This window comes from Nannospalax galili, unplaced genomic scaffold, assembly GCF_000622305.1.
Source record: "Nannospalax galili isolate Female #2095 unplaced genomic scaffold, S.galili_v1.0 scaffold1838, whole genome shotgun sequence".
Classification (NCBI taxonomy): domain Eukaryota; kingdom Metazoa; phylum Chordata; class Mammalia; order Rodentia; family Spalacidae; genus Nannospalax; species Nannospalax galili.
This window is the reverse complement of record NW_008341330.1, coordinates 2,185-14,798: the sequence shown is the minus strand read 5'-3', so window position 1 is coordinate 14,798 and position 12,614 is coordinate 2,185. Positions and strand designations below refer to the sequence as shown.

The 12,614-nt window shown below is 41.8% G+C and overlaps 1 pseudogene; it reads right to left on the bottom strand.

Moving 5' to 3' along the window:
- Nucleotides 1-3,521: 3,521 nt before the first annotated feature.
- Nucleotides 3,522-4,531, bottom strand: LOC103737041 (annotated as a pseudogene).
- Nucleotides 4,532-12,614: the final 8,083 nt, after the last annotated feature.

Below are 12,614 nucleotides of genomic sequence, written 5' to 3'. Positions count from 1 at the left end.
AGGAGGTCTGACTATAATAAAAATTCATTGTATGAAATTCTTGAATCAATAAAATTTCCCTTAAAAGTTTTTTAAAAACAAGATACTGCCAGGCTTTGCCGTGCTCCCCTAATGCTTGGCCTAGTTTGGTAGCTTGGAGAAAGAACAGGGTAAACAGCTCTACAGATGAAGTGTAGATGCCAGTGATAGTGTGATGGTGGCAGACCTGGCTGAGGGTTGTATCAAGTCATTTTCTAGTGGCTCAGTTTGGGGAAACTGTCCTTAGGAAATATTTTAGACACTGAGCTCTACCCCCCAGCTGTAACAGAATATTAAAAATAGGACTGTTCTTATCTTTATTATAGCTGAGGCACCAAGAGCCATACTCCAAAAAAGTGTTTGAGCAGGCAAAACATTCATATACATAAAATAAAATAAAATATTTTTAAAAAAGTGTTTGATTTATAAACTACATGGAAAGAAATGAATGAAACCTTGTATAGTTGACACTAATGAATGCCCACTGTATGAAAAGTCAATAAAGAAATTAGAGAACTCTCACTTTTCAATGACCCGTAACTGAAAGTACAGAGTCAATTACAAAGTCAAAGACTAAGTATCTCCTCTGCAGAACTGAACTTTTGCCTTCAAATAAGGAAATCTATATTTGTGCTTAGACTTGCAGTTTTGCTTGCATTCCTTCAGATCAACATCATCTAATCATCAAAGAAGCCCTTCTTCTAGATCATTTAGGGGACTTCAATAAGCACCAGTGGGGCTGAAATGTTCTAAGTGTTAACTTGTGTGTGTTAATGTAGGTTTATGTGCATATGTGGATTTATGTACATGTATGTGGAGGCCACAGGTCAACTCAGATGTGTGCCTCAGGGGCCTGCCATCTTTTTTTTTTTTCAATGATAGGGCTCTTTACTAGACTGGAGCTTGCCAAGTAGGCTAGGTGAGCTGGCCAGAGAGCCCAAGGAATCCACCTTTGTCCATCTCCCTAGCACTGCAATTACAATGTACACTACCACACTCAGCCTTTTTAGGTGGGTTCTGGGGATCAAACTCAGGTCCTCATGTTTGCAAGGCAAACACTTTACCAACTAAGTTATCTCCCCAACCCCTTTAATAGCTTTTTTTGAATTGCCTGGATAGTCCTATAGCAATTGTGTTAATGTTTATATTGATGATACAAAAGTGAGTGGTGGGCAAACTTGGTGTCTTAGCACAAATCAGGGCAATAATGGACACAGTCCTAGAGCCGTATGTTCCTCACCCCTGCTCTAGTTTGCCTTTAATTGCCATAACAAAACACTCTGACCAAAACCAACTTGGGGAGGAAAGGGTTTATTTTATCTTACATCTCCCAGGTCACAGTTCGTCACTGAAGAAGCCCTAGGTAGGAACTCGGGGCAGGAATCTGGGGCAGGAGCTGAAGCACAGACCATGAGGAACACTGCTTACTGGCTGGCTTCCCTGGCCTGTGTGCAGCTTGCTTTCTTGTGTACTACAAGACAACCTGCCCAGGGGTGGCACTACCCACAGTGGGCCGGGCCCTCCCACATCACTCAACAATCATGAAAATGCCCCACAGACAAGGCCACAGACCAGCCCAATAGAGGAAATTCCCCAGTTGAGGCTCCTTTAATACAGGTGTGTCAAGTTGACAATTAAAGCTATCCAACGCAACCATCAAGTGCAAAGTTTTGGTAAAGATACACTTGGAGGGGTTGGGAGATGGCACAGAGGTTAAGAGCACTGGTTGCTCTCACAGAGGTCCCAGGTTCACTTTTCAGCACCTACATGACAGCTAACAACCATCCCTAACTATAGTTCCAGGTGATCCAATGCCTTTTTTTGCCCTCCATGGGCATTTTATGACAGGGCTGTACTTACATGCATGCAGACATACACATAAAATAAAAATAAATTTTAAAACTATTTTAAGAATACCCTTGGAGCTGAGTGTGATGATTTAATTGTCAACTTGACACAGTCTAGAGTCACCTGGGAAGAGAGTCTCAATGAAGAATTGTCTAGATCAGGCTGGCCTGTGGGCATGTCTATGGGGGATTGTCTTGATTACAGTAATGAATGTGGGAGGATCCAGCCCACTGTGACCTGCACTGTTCCCTGGGTTTGCAGAATGAGACCTACACCTTGGGAGGATCATCTCTACTCAGGGCTGATTTCAGAGGGTAGGATAAGATATGCTCATTCCGGGCATTAAAATGTTAAGATTTTTCTTTTTCTTTTTTTTGGAGGGGTGGGTATTTTTGGACAGCGTCTCCTTGTAACCCCAACTGACCTGGAACTTGCTTTGTAGACCAGGCTGGCCTTGAGCTCACAAAGATCTGTATGGTGTACACCACTACGCCCAGCTTAAAATGTTAAGAATTTTCAATGCCAGTTAGTTAACAGCCAGTAATTGAGACCCTTGGCATCTCCCTCACTGCACTGGCCACTGAAGCCCTAGTCTCTGGCCACAGAACTCCCCAGGACTTGACCTGACAAAGGATAATACCCAGCCCAGCAAGGGGCTCCAGGGACCAACCGTGCCTCTACTTGACCAATACCTGTGCCTTACCCAGCATTACCACTCTTTCTGTGAATTTGAAATCACCAAGAATTGAGGCATACGCAGTGTTAGAGAGACAACACTAATGGGCTAAAATCTTTGAGAGAGACCTGAGACCCATGGACCTAAAGCCTACTGCAACAGGAAGCCAGTGCTATTGCCTAAGGCCTCCAAGGTGGAGTGTCCAGAGGAGGGAGGAACAAGGTCTGATACTTAAGGAAAAAGAAAGACATCTAGTTCACTTCTGGGACCACACTGGAAGACATGGGAGGATGCAGCAAACTTTCTCATGTGAGGGATATGAGAAAACAGGATGCCACATTTCAGAAAGAAGAGGGGAATCCAGAGAAGCTGAGGATGGAGAGCAGTACTTCACAGTCCAGGCACACCCAGCAAAAGCAGCAGAAGGCCGGTTCACCACGCTGAGAGAGCTCATGGGTAATATGTATGCATGCATGTGATTTTAAAGTAAATCTGATGTTTGAGGGTCATGCACAGGAGAAGTAAGAGCCAGGTATATTGTTAAAAATAATGTGTATTTTTTTGTATTTCTAATACATTTACTTTGACATTATTTTGAGGAATACATGGAGAAAACAACAAATTGCTTATGTTAATTTACATGTTCTCTTGTTCTCATGACATTAAACATATCTATATAAAGGGTTTGCTTAACATCCCTAGCAAAGTTAGGTCTGACCCATGGTGAGGAGAGGGAAGATTACAGAGTACCCACGACTGAGCATATGGAAGTTTTGAATGATATAAATTCAGAGTTTCAGACAAGCTGAATCAAAATTAAAATGTACAAGTAAGAAAAAAAATGAGTTAGACAATGGGCAGGAGGAGAGAGAGCAACTGAGAGCGAGAGTGAGAGCGAGAGCGAGAGCGAGAGAGAGAGAGAGAGAGAGAGAGAGAGGGAGGAGTCAGAAGAGAAGGGAGTTGCAACAAGGCTGGAGACTAGCATGTGGTGTTTCCTGTGTAGGGCCAGGTGAGAGAAGGCCGCTGCCGTCACAGCTCCAGCACTGGAAAGGTTTGACGCCAGCATGTTTTTGGTTCATCAGACCGAGAAAACTTCCACATGCAGCCTTCCCAGGCACACTGTAGGGTTTTTCTCCTGTGTATGTTCTTCTGTGTGCTTTCAAGTGGGAGCTCTTAGTGTACACTTTGTTATAGCCACCAGAGTCACATCTGTGCATCCTCTGCTTCCTTCAGGTATCTGGGGATTCCACAGGTAGAGGGCTCTTCCCAGGGTACGCTATGACTAAAGGATGATTCTCTTGCAACAGTGCTTGGGATGGTGGGACAGGACACAACATTGAGTGCATTAAAGGGGGTGACTATTATCTTCAAGATAACAGTCTGTCTTTTGTGGTTCAATTCCAGGTTCTATTTTAATTTTTTTTCCTGTAATTTGGGCTTCTCATATGATTCAGTTACAGGTACTTGCATGCTACTATTTGAATTTTCCATCTCCTCCAACAAGGAGACCAGGAGCAGCTGCTGGGTGGCTGGTGTATATAAAGGGACCAACTGCACCACCACAGGCTGGATGACAGGCAGGATGCCAGGGTTCCAGATTCTGTGCCAGGGGAGGGCAGCTGCCATCACCAGGGGCATGGACAGTGGCATGCCGAAGGGTTGAATATTTCTTAATGGGCAGACTGGAGGAAGGCATGCTGGAAGGAAGGCATTTTCAACCCAGGTGACGATTTCCAGTGCAAGGATGGGAACTTCAGGGAGGAAGAACTGCTCACTGAGGGTAGGGAGCCCCACTTGTTCACGGTGAGGTGACTGACTCCCTCTGTATTCTGTAGGAAAGGCCTTCTGGGGTCTGAAAGAACTTGTTGGATAATGGTGTGGAGTAAATGGCCCCATATTTGTTGGGCTTCATTGATTCCATGTTAGGTAGGACACCGACGGAGGGTCCATCACCTCCTGATTGACAAGTGCTGGGTCAAGCATGAGCATTCTTTTAGTTAAACCTTCTAGCTTGTTCTGGAGTTTGGTCTGGAAGAGCATCCAATTTTTGTCCCACCCAGGGATTTTCACCTACCCCAATCTTCTACAGCTGATTTGCAAGGAAAAGAATTCCATAGAATATTTCCAAATCTTAGCCTCTCATAAATGATTTTGGCATTAATGTGTTTTGTAAAAAGGATAGAAATTATTTCATTTCAGATGAAATATAAATCAATAATGTATACTTTAACATGTTGTCTTTGGATTGTTCCCAGTTAGTACTATGATAAAGTGATGAGGTCGTTGGATTATTATGCAAAATCATCATGGACGAGGATCCACACAAATGGGAATAGATACTGTTGTCATGAGACTGATACCTTGTATTGTTACTTTTCTATCCCTTCTGTAAAACACCTTGACAAAAGCAATGTAAGGAAGAAAGCGTTCATTTTAGCTCAGTTTGTATGTACAGTCCATCATGGTGAGGAAGTCCTGGCAGCAGGAGTTTGCGGCAGCTGCACAGTCAGAGGACAGTGAATGCTAGGACCCAGCTTGCTCTCTGCAAATTTAGTCCAAGGCTCTGATCCCTGTAATTCCAAAGCACACAGAAAAATGTGGGTCTTCCCCACCTTATTTTTATTTTTATTTTATATTTGCCTTTGGGAATGTGAAGTTCCAAAAAGAGAAATAATTCCTGGTAAAGTTTCAATATAAGGAAGTAGTGCCTCCTCTTTCTTTGCATGCTAATTGCATTCTTGGGAAATTCAGCATATGCTAAAATCATGCAGCAGGGCAGGTGTGCTGGACAGCTTTAGTTGTCAAGTTGACACTCCTAGGTAGAGGAAGCCTCAACTAGGGGATTTCCTCCATTGAACTGGCCTGTGGTCATATCTGTGGGGTATGTTCTTGATTTTTGAGTGATATGGTCCTGTATTGTATAAGAAAGCAGGTTGAGCACAGGCCAGGGAAGCGAACAAGTAACCAGTGTTCCTCCATGGCCTGTGCTTCAACTCCTGCCTCCAGGTTCCTGCCTTAAGTTCTTACCCTGGGCTCCCTCAGTGATGAACTGTGACCTGGGAGATGTAAGCCAAATAAACCCTTGCCTCCCCGAGTTGGTATTGGTCAGAGTGTTTTGTCACAGCAATCGAAGGCAAACTAGGACAAGGCAAACTATGACAGCACATTCGAGATGGTTCAGCAGATAAAGGCATTTGCTGCCAAGCCTGAGGACCTGCATTCAATCACCAGGACCCACATGGTAGAAGGAAAGAACATAGTGAGTTACACAGTGACTACTACAATTTGTCCTCTGATCTCCACACACGTGCTATAGTACACCCCCAGATAACATCCACACATCCATATACACACAAAATAAATAAATGTAATAAATTCTTTAAATCATGCAGAAACTTTTAAAGTTTACATTAAAGATGAATTGAATTTTATCCACACATAACTAGTCAAGCGTTTCACCTACGTGAATGACCAGCACATTGACAGTCATAGTTTACCAAACAACTCTTGATACCAAGGCATCTCCTGATCACAGACATTAGTACCTTTGGATTTTTATAAGCATTCATTCCCTTTTCAATTCAGCTTTATAAATGTCTGGCAGAGGTTTCTCTACACCCAAAAAAAGATGCTTGCAACTGCTGGATTTTGTTGATATTCAATTTAATAAAGATGAAAGTTCATCAGGCATAATGGCTTATACCTGTAATTCCAGCACTTGGGTGGCAACGGCAGGAAGATCATGTGTTGGAGGCCAGCCTGGATGTTCCAGATCAGCCTCAGCTACTTAGGGAGATGCTGACTCAACAAACAAGTAAGTTTAAAACAGCTTCTATTGCCTAACGTGGTGGCACACACCTTTAATATCACCATTCAGGAGGTGTTCAAGGCTAGCCTGGTTTACATAGTGAGTTCCAGGCCAGACAGGGCTACATAGTGAGACTCTGTCTCAAAAACCAAAAGACAAATAAACAGACAGACAAATAAAAATAAAACCCCTTCTACTTTTGCCTTTAAGATCAATGTACAAATCTAGTTAATTTATATATAAATATAATAAGTTTGTGTAAAAGTCACATCACTTTCCTTTGTCCTTTGTCTAATGCTCACAGGTTTAGCTAACAATACTTTCTTAAACAATTCCATTTAGCCATCATGGTTAGTTAAGTTCCTTTACATTTTAAATAATAATCTCAAATTTAGTATATTTGATTCTCTCAAGCATGTCAGACACCCTGCAGATTAATATACCCATTAGCTAAACAGGCTTTGAACTTCTGATCCTCCCGCTTCTACCTCCCAAGTATAGGAATTACAGATGAGCATCACCATGTCCAGCACACAAACAGAGCACTCTTAACCATGTAAACTTTAGTTCCAGATATACTCTTCTATAATGACCTAAAAACATTCCAATATTTTAGACAGTCAAATGCTGTTTTAAAAAGTTAAGCAAGTATCCATGAATGTTTTAAAGTAAATTACTGTTTAATAATAAACATGTTCACTGCTGCTCTATTCACAAGAGCTAGGAAATGGAAACAACCTGTTCATCAACTGACGAACAGATAATGAAAAAAGTGACACATTTACATGATACAATCTTACTCATTAAGAAAACAAAATTATGAAATCTGCAGATGGACAGAACTGGAAACAATCATCCTGAGTGAGGTAACCCAGACCCAGAAAGACAACCAGCACATGTTCTCTCTGATAAGTGGATGATAACTTTGAACCCTTAGATATGTATGTTTTCAATTGGAAAATCCAAAGAGTTCAGGAAACTGGTAATGAGCCATGGGGGGGTCGGAGGATTCCTGGGAAGGGAGACAGAAAGCAGTGATACAAAAGGGAAAAATGGAGTAGAAAGGGTTAAATGGGGTGGGGGATGGGAGGGCAAGGCAAGGAGGGACTATGGGGAGGCATAAATAGCACTAAAGTCCTTTTGAAAAAGTCAGATGGAGCCGGGCATGGTGGTATGTGCCTTTAATGCTAGAAGCAGGCAATCTGAGTTTGAGGCTAGCTCGTCTACATAGCAAGTTACAGGCCAGCTGGGGCTACAGGGAGACCCTGTCTCAGAAAGTCAGATGGAAACCACCACAATAAAAGCTTCTTAAAGTATATACATACACAGTATAAAGAGATTAAATGCAGTTACACTATAATAGGGGTACATTGCCCCTACCAAAGACTAGCAAGTAAAAAACCCAATGCCAGGCATGGACTCGCTCTTTTTTTTAAGATGTATGAGTGTATTGCCTGTATGTATGTAAATGCACCCGTGTTGTGCAATGCCCATGGAAGTCAGACTAAGGCATTAGATTCTCCTGGAACTGGAGTTATAGATGGTTGTTAGCTGCCATGTGGGTGCTGGTAATTGAAACCCAGTACTCTGCAAGAGCAACCAGTGCTCCTAACCACTGAGCTATCTCTCCAGTCCCACAGACTCCCTCTTCTGAAGCTGTTGACCAGAGGTCTTATAAATCCTCAAACACTCGTGGCCACGGCCCCTGCTCTTGGTTACCCCTCCACCAGAACTTGACGATAAGACCCTATTGTTAAAGACGCTACATACACAAGTTGTAGGCCCAAACACAAAGAGAAATCAAGCTGGTACTGACCTCTACTGGCTAGCTTTCATAGTGATAGGAGGTGCTATGCATGCTGCTGAAGAAAAAAGTAATCCTCAGCCTTACCCAGGTTTGAATCCTGTGAGCTACATTAACAACTGGCCGCGCAAAATACGCCCACTGGTAGCATGAATGCTATATAAATAACCAACCTTTTTTTTTTTTATTGGATTTAAGGTTCACTTCACAAGAGCTCAGAGCCCATACCTGACACTGGTACCAGGCCTAGCTGTTTAACTAACTCCTAGTGACTCACTGCTATACCCATATACTAATGCATCTCTCAACTCTCACCAGAGAAACTGCCCTGCCTGTGCAGCTGATGGTGATTAACACAGAGATACGCAACTAATCAATATGCAGAGAATAAGAGACTGCAGATTGTTTAGCCCTGAATAGGGCACCTATATTAAACCCCTGCCTCCCGAAGTTCAGGAATCATTGTAGAAGAGGACTGGAAAGATTCTGTAAGCCAGAGGTAGGGGATGACCACAATGATACTGTTTTCTAGACAGCTGGGCAGTTACGCATATGAACTCACAACAATGGTAAGAGGATGCAAAAGTTCAAGCCAGACAAATTCACTGTGCACAGAGCTGTGGAAGTGGGGAAGAAGCCCTAGTCCGAGCTCAGGAACTATTGAGAACTGACAGCTGCTGGGAGAGGGCGAGCCAAGTTTCTCTAAGGGTATGATGCTGGGAAGGTTGACCAGGCTTCAGTGGGCATTTGGAGACACAAATTAGATAGGTCTTAAAGAAACAAAAAGTATATGTGTAAGAAAACACATAAAATTGGGTGGGGAGTAATAAGGGGAGATAGCAACTAGAAATGGGGGCGGGAGTCTGAATATGATAAAATACATTGTACGTAATTCTCAAAAATAGAAATTTTTTTTAAAAAATTGAGGGTAAGAAAAACAAGAAACTACGTATATTTAAGGATTACTAATAGAAAAAGGCAGTTAAAACATTTAAATACATCAAGTCATTTTTAAGACTCCTCCAAAACAGTGTATTGGTCAACCAACCTGTGGCACACCAGTGCCAGGCTTGGGTATGTTCCTGCAATGATAGCATCCAAGAGGCTGGAGCAGGGGCATTAAGAGCTTGACGCTAGGGCTGAGGACACCAGTTTACTTACAGAGCACTTGCCTAGCAGGCGGCACAAGGCCTTGGGTTTGATCACCAGTACAGAAAAGTATACTACAAAATGCTACTTAGCCATTTAAATATTGTGGAGAGTATTTTAATGAAACAAGACAAGGGAAAGCACAGTCATTTATATGCTGATTCCCTTGGGCATAAGAGATGTACCTTTGTGGACTAAGGGTGACTTCCTGGTTTCTTCATTATCCTTCTCTATGATATACATACATATATATATATATATATATATATATATATATATGAACTGTTATAATCAGAAAAACGTGACTTAAATCACAAACTCCCATGCTTTCTTACCTGAAGGTACTAGAGAATCTTGCTCAATAAGCCTTGCAGAAGCCAGATCACTAATAATATACTGCAGCCTTAAATGTCTGAATACAGACACAAATGGTTTTCCTTGTTCGGTTTCAAGGAAGGTTGTCCCTTCAAAATCTATTAAAGAAAGTTTAAATTAGACAACATTCTTGTTAAATGTGCTGTTTTATTCCTAAATGTTTTTATGGACAAGGACACATAGGGTCTGTTAGGATGCAAATAAGCTACTTTCAAGGATTTCAGTAATTTTATGAGGGAAACCGAGAAACTTTGAAAGATCTCCCCAACTGGCTTTGGTCCTAATCAGACCCTTGGGCTGGGAACTCAGCTGTTCTGGACAGTTGGCCTTATAATAGATCAAGGTAGGAGAGGTGTTATTGAAAAGTAATTAGAGTGACACTGTCTTTGGAGAATCTATTCCCAAGGACAACATGCCAGAGAATCTGGAGGCCAAACAGTTTACATGAGGGTCCTCACATGATAACCAGGACAGGTACGGCTCTCCAGTTTTCTTACTTACACCACTGGTGAACATTAGTTAACATATTCTCTAATAAAATATTATTGTAGATTTGCAACCCATGAGCATTATTAATTACTAAAATGAATTCAAACTTATAAAATATGTAATTTTTTTATCTTAGGGAAAATTTAGTATTTCTAAACAGTACTTACTTGCATTCCAAAGTACTCTTGTGAATGGGAAGGAAAACACCTAGAGTTACTGTTAATCAACATGAACTTCTGCATAAACTTTAGTATGTTTCTTGTTAAAGCATACCTACTGGTATGTGTTCAGCCTACTGCTATTAAGGAGAGATGAGAGGTACCATTACACACATTCTGTATCTCAAACCCAACTAAGACAGGTGTTCTCCACTAAAATACTTTCCTGAAAATTGCAAAAACACAACTAATGAAAATAATTTTCGCTTATTTTTTTCTTGAGACAGGATTTTACTATGTAGCCCAGGGAGCTCTGAGTCCTCCTGCCTCAGTCTCCAGGCTGCTGGGATTAGAGGCCTATGCTACCACACCCAGCTCTCAAATGTCTATCTCATACATTCTTTTGTATTCCTATGCTATACTTGCAAGAATCAAGCACAGCAAATAAGAAAGTAGTTCACTCATGGGAAAGTTAATACTTACCTTTGCTTATGCAGACAGGAGGCACGTGGCTAAGTTCCCACATGCACTCCACTACATGAGCAAGTTGCAGAAATCTAACTCTAAACTCTCTCTCAGGCATCTAATCATTTTCCCACACAGCCTTTTCGTTAGGGTGGGTAAAGAGGTTGAGCCATTTACTTTTGTGAAATTCAAAATTCATGTTTTAAAATTTCTTGCTGCTTGAGCATGTTTATACACCAACTTCATTATTAGAGTCAGCTGCAGTCACTGGTATACCTGCATAGTTTTCTAAGCTTCTACTGTTTCTTTTATCCTAATCCATACGTATATGAAAAGTCAAATTAAAAAACTCACGAGATACACCGATATATAATGTATCAGGCGATTACAGTAAATTGTTCTATTTTCTTTCTTTCTTTCTTTCATTTTTCTCTTCATCTTTTTGAGACAGGGTCTCCCTACAGCCCTGGCTGGCCTGGAACTCAGATCCTCCTGCCTCTGCCTCCCCGAGTGCTGCTGGGATTAAAGGCGTGTGCCACCACACCAGGCTTAACTTATTCTGTTTTCTAAATGCACATTAATTCTGCAATTTCAAAACTTTTTCGAATGAACCTATAAAATCTTCATAGAAAAACAAGGGCTTAGATGTACAATTTGATTTTGAGTAAAGACATCTTAAGCAATTAACTGTTACAGGGACTCAGGGCAAGACTGCAGGGTAGGAGGTAGAGTGGCCATGGCTTCTACTCGCTGCTGCTGCAGTGGACCCACTTGCAGACCACCACAGAGGGGCATGTCAACACCCAGCCCACAGTTTTCACTGAACCTTTTTCACTTCTTTGTTTTTTGTTTTTTTTTTTTTGAGACAGTGTCTTTCATATGCCAAGCTGGCTTCAATTTTCTTGGGTAGCCGAGGATGACTTGGAACTTCTGATTCTCCTTGCTTCCCCTTCACTGATTAGGGATCTAGGATTAGGCGTTCACCACCAGGACTGGCTTATGTAATGGTGGAGATGAAACTCAGGGCTTCCTGCACTCTGGGTAAGAGCTCTACCAACTAAGTTATACCCTCAGCACCCTTTTAAATGTCCTCACCCTCCTTATTCAGATTTGTTATCTCCCTGTTTATTTTATTTATTTAAATTCCCTCTTCATAATTCTTCTAATACTTTAACTGCTATAACAAAGTCAAACAATTATAAATACTATTCTGTTCTTTTCTAAAAAATATTTCATTTTACATTTATGAGTGTATTGCCTGCAGGTGTGACACCCGTGTTGTGAAATGCCTTCGGAGGTCAGAAGGTGGCATTGGAATCCCTTGTACCTTGAGTTACGGATGGTTGTTAGCCGCCATGTGAGTGCTGGGATTCAAACCTGGGTGGATTCGAACCTGGGTGCTGGGATTGGAACCAGTGCATGCCTTTAATCCCCGCACTCGGGAAGCTGAGGCAGGTGGATCTCTGAGTTCAAGGCCAGCCTAGTCTACATAGTGAGTTTCAGGCTAGCTGGGGCTACAGGGGAACCCTGTCTCAAAAAGACCAAAAAATTTTTTATTTGTAAATTGAGCTGCAATCCCATTACTGATGATATAGTCAGTGGAAAATGAAGTGGTGTGTTGAAAAGACATCTGCACTCACGTTTAGTACAGCTCTAGTCACAATAGCCGTGATGTAGAATCAGCCGAAGTGTCCCTTGACTGATGAGTAGACAAAATGCGGTGCATGCACACAGGGACGTCCTATTGAATTACAGAAAGGGATAAAATCCTGTCATTTGCAACAACACGGATGAAACTGGAGATTATTCTGGATGAAACTGGAT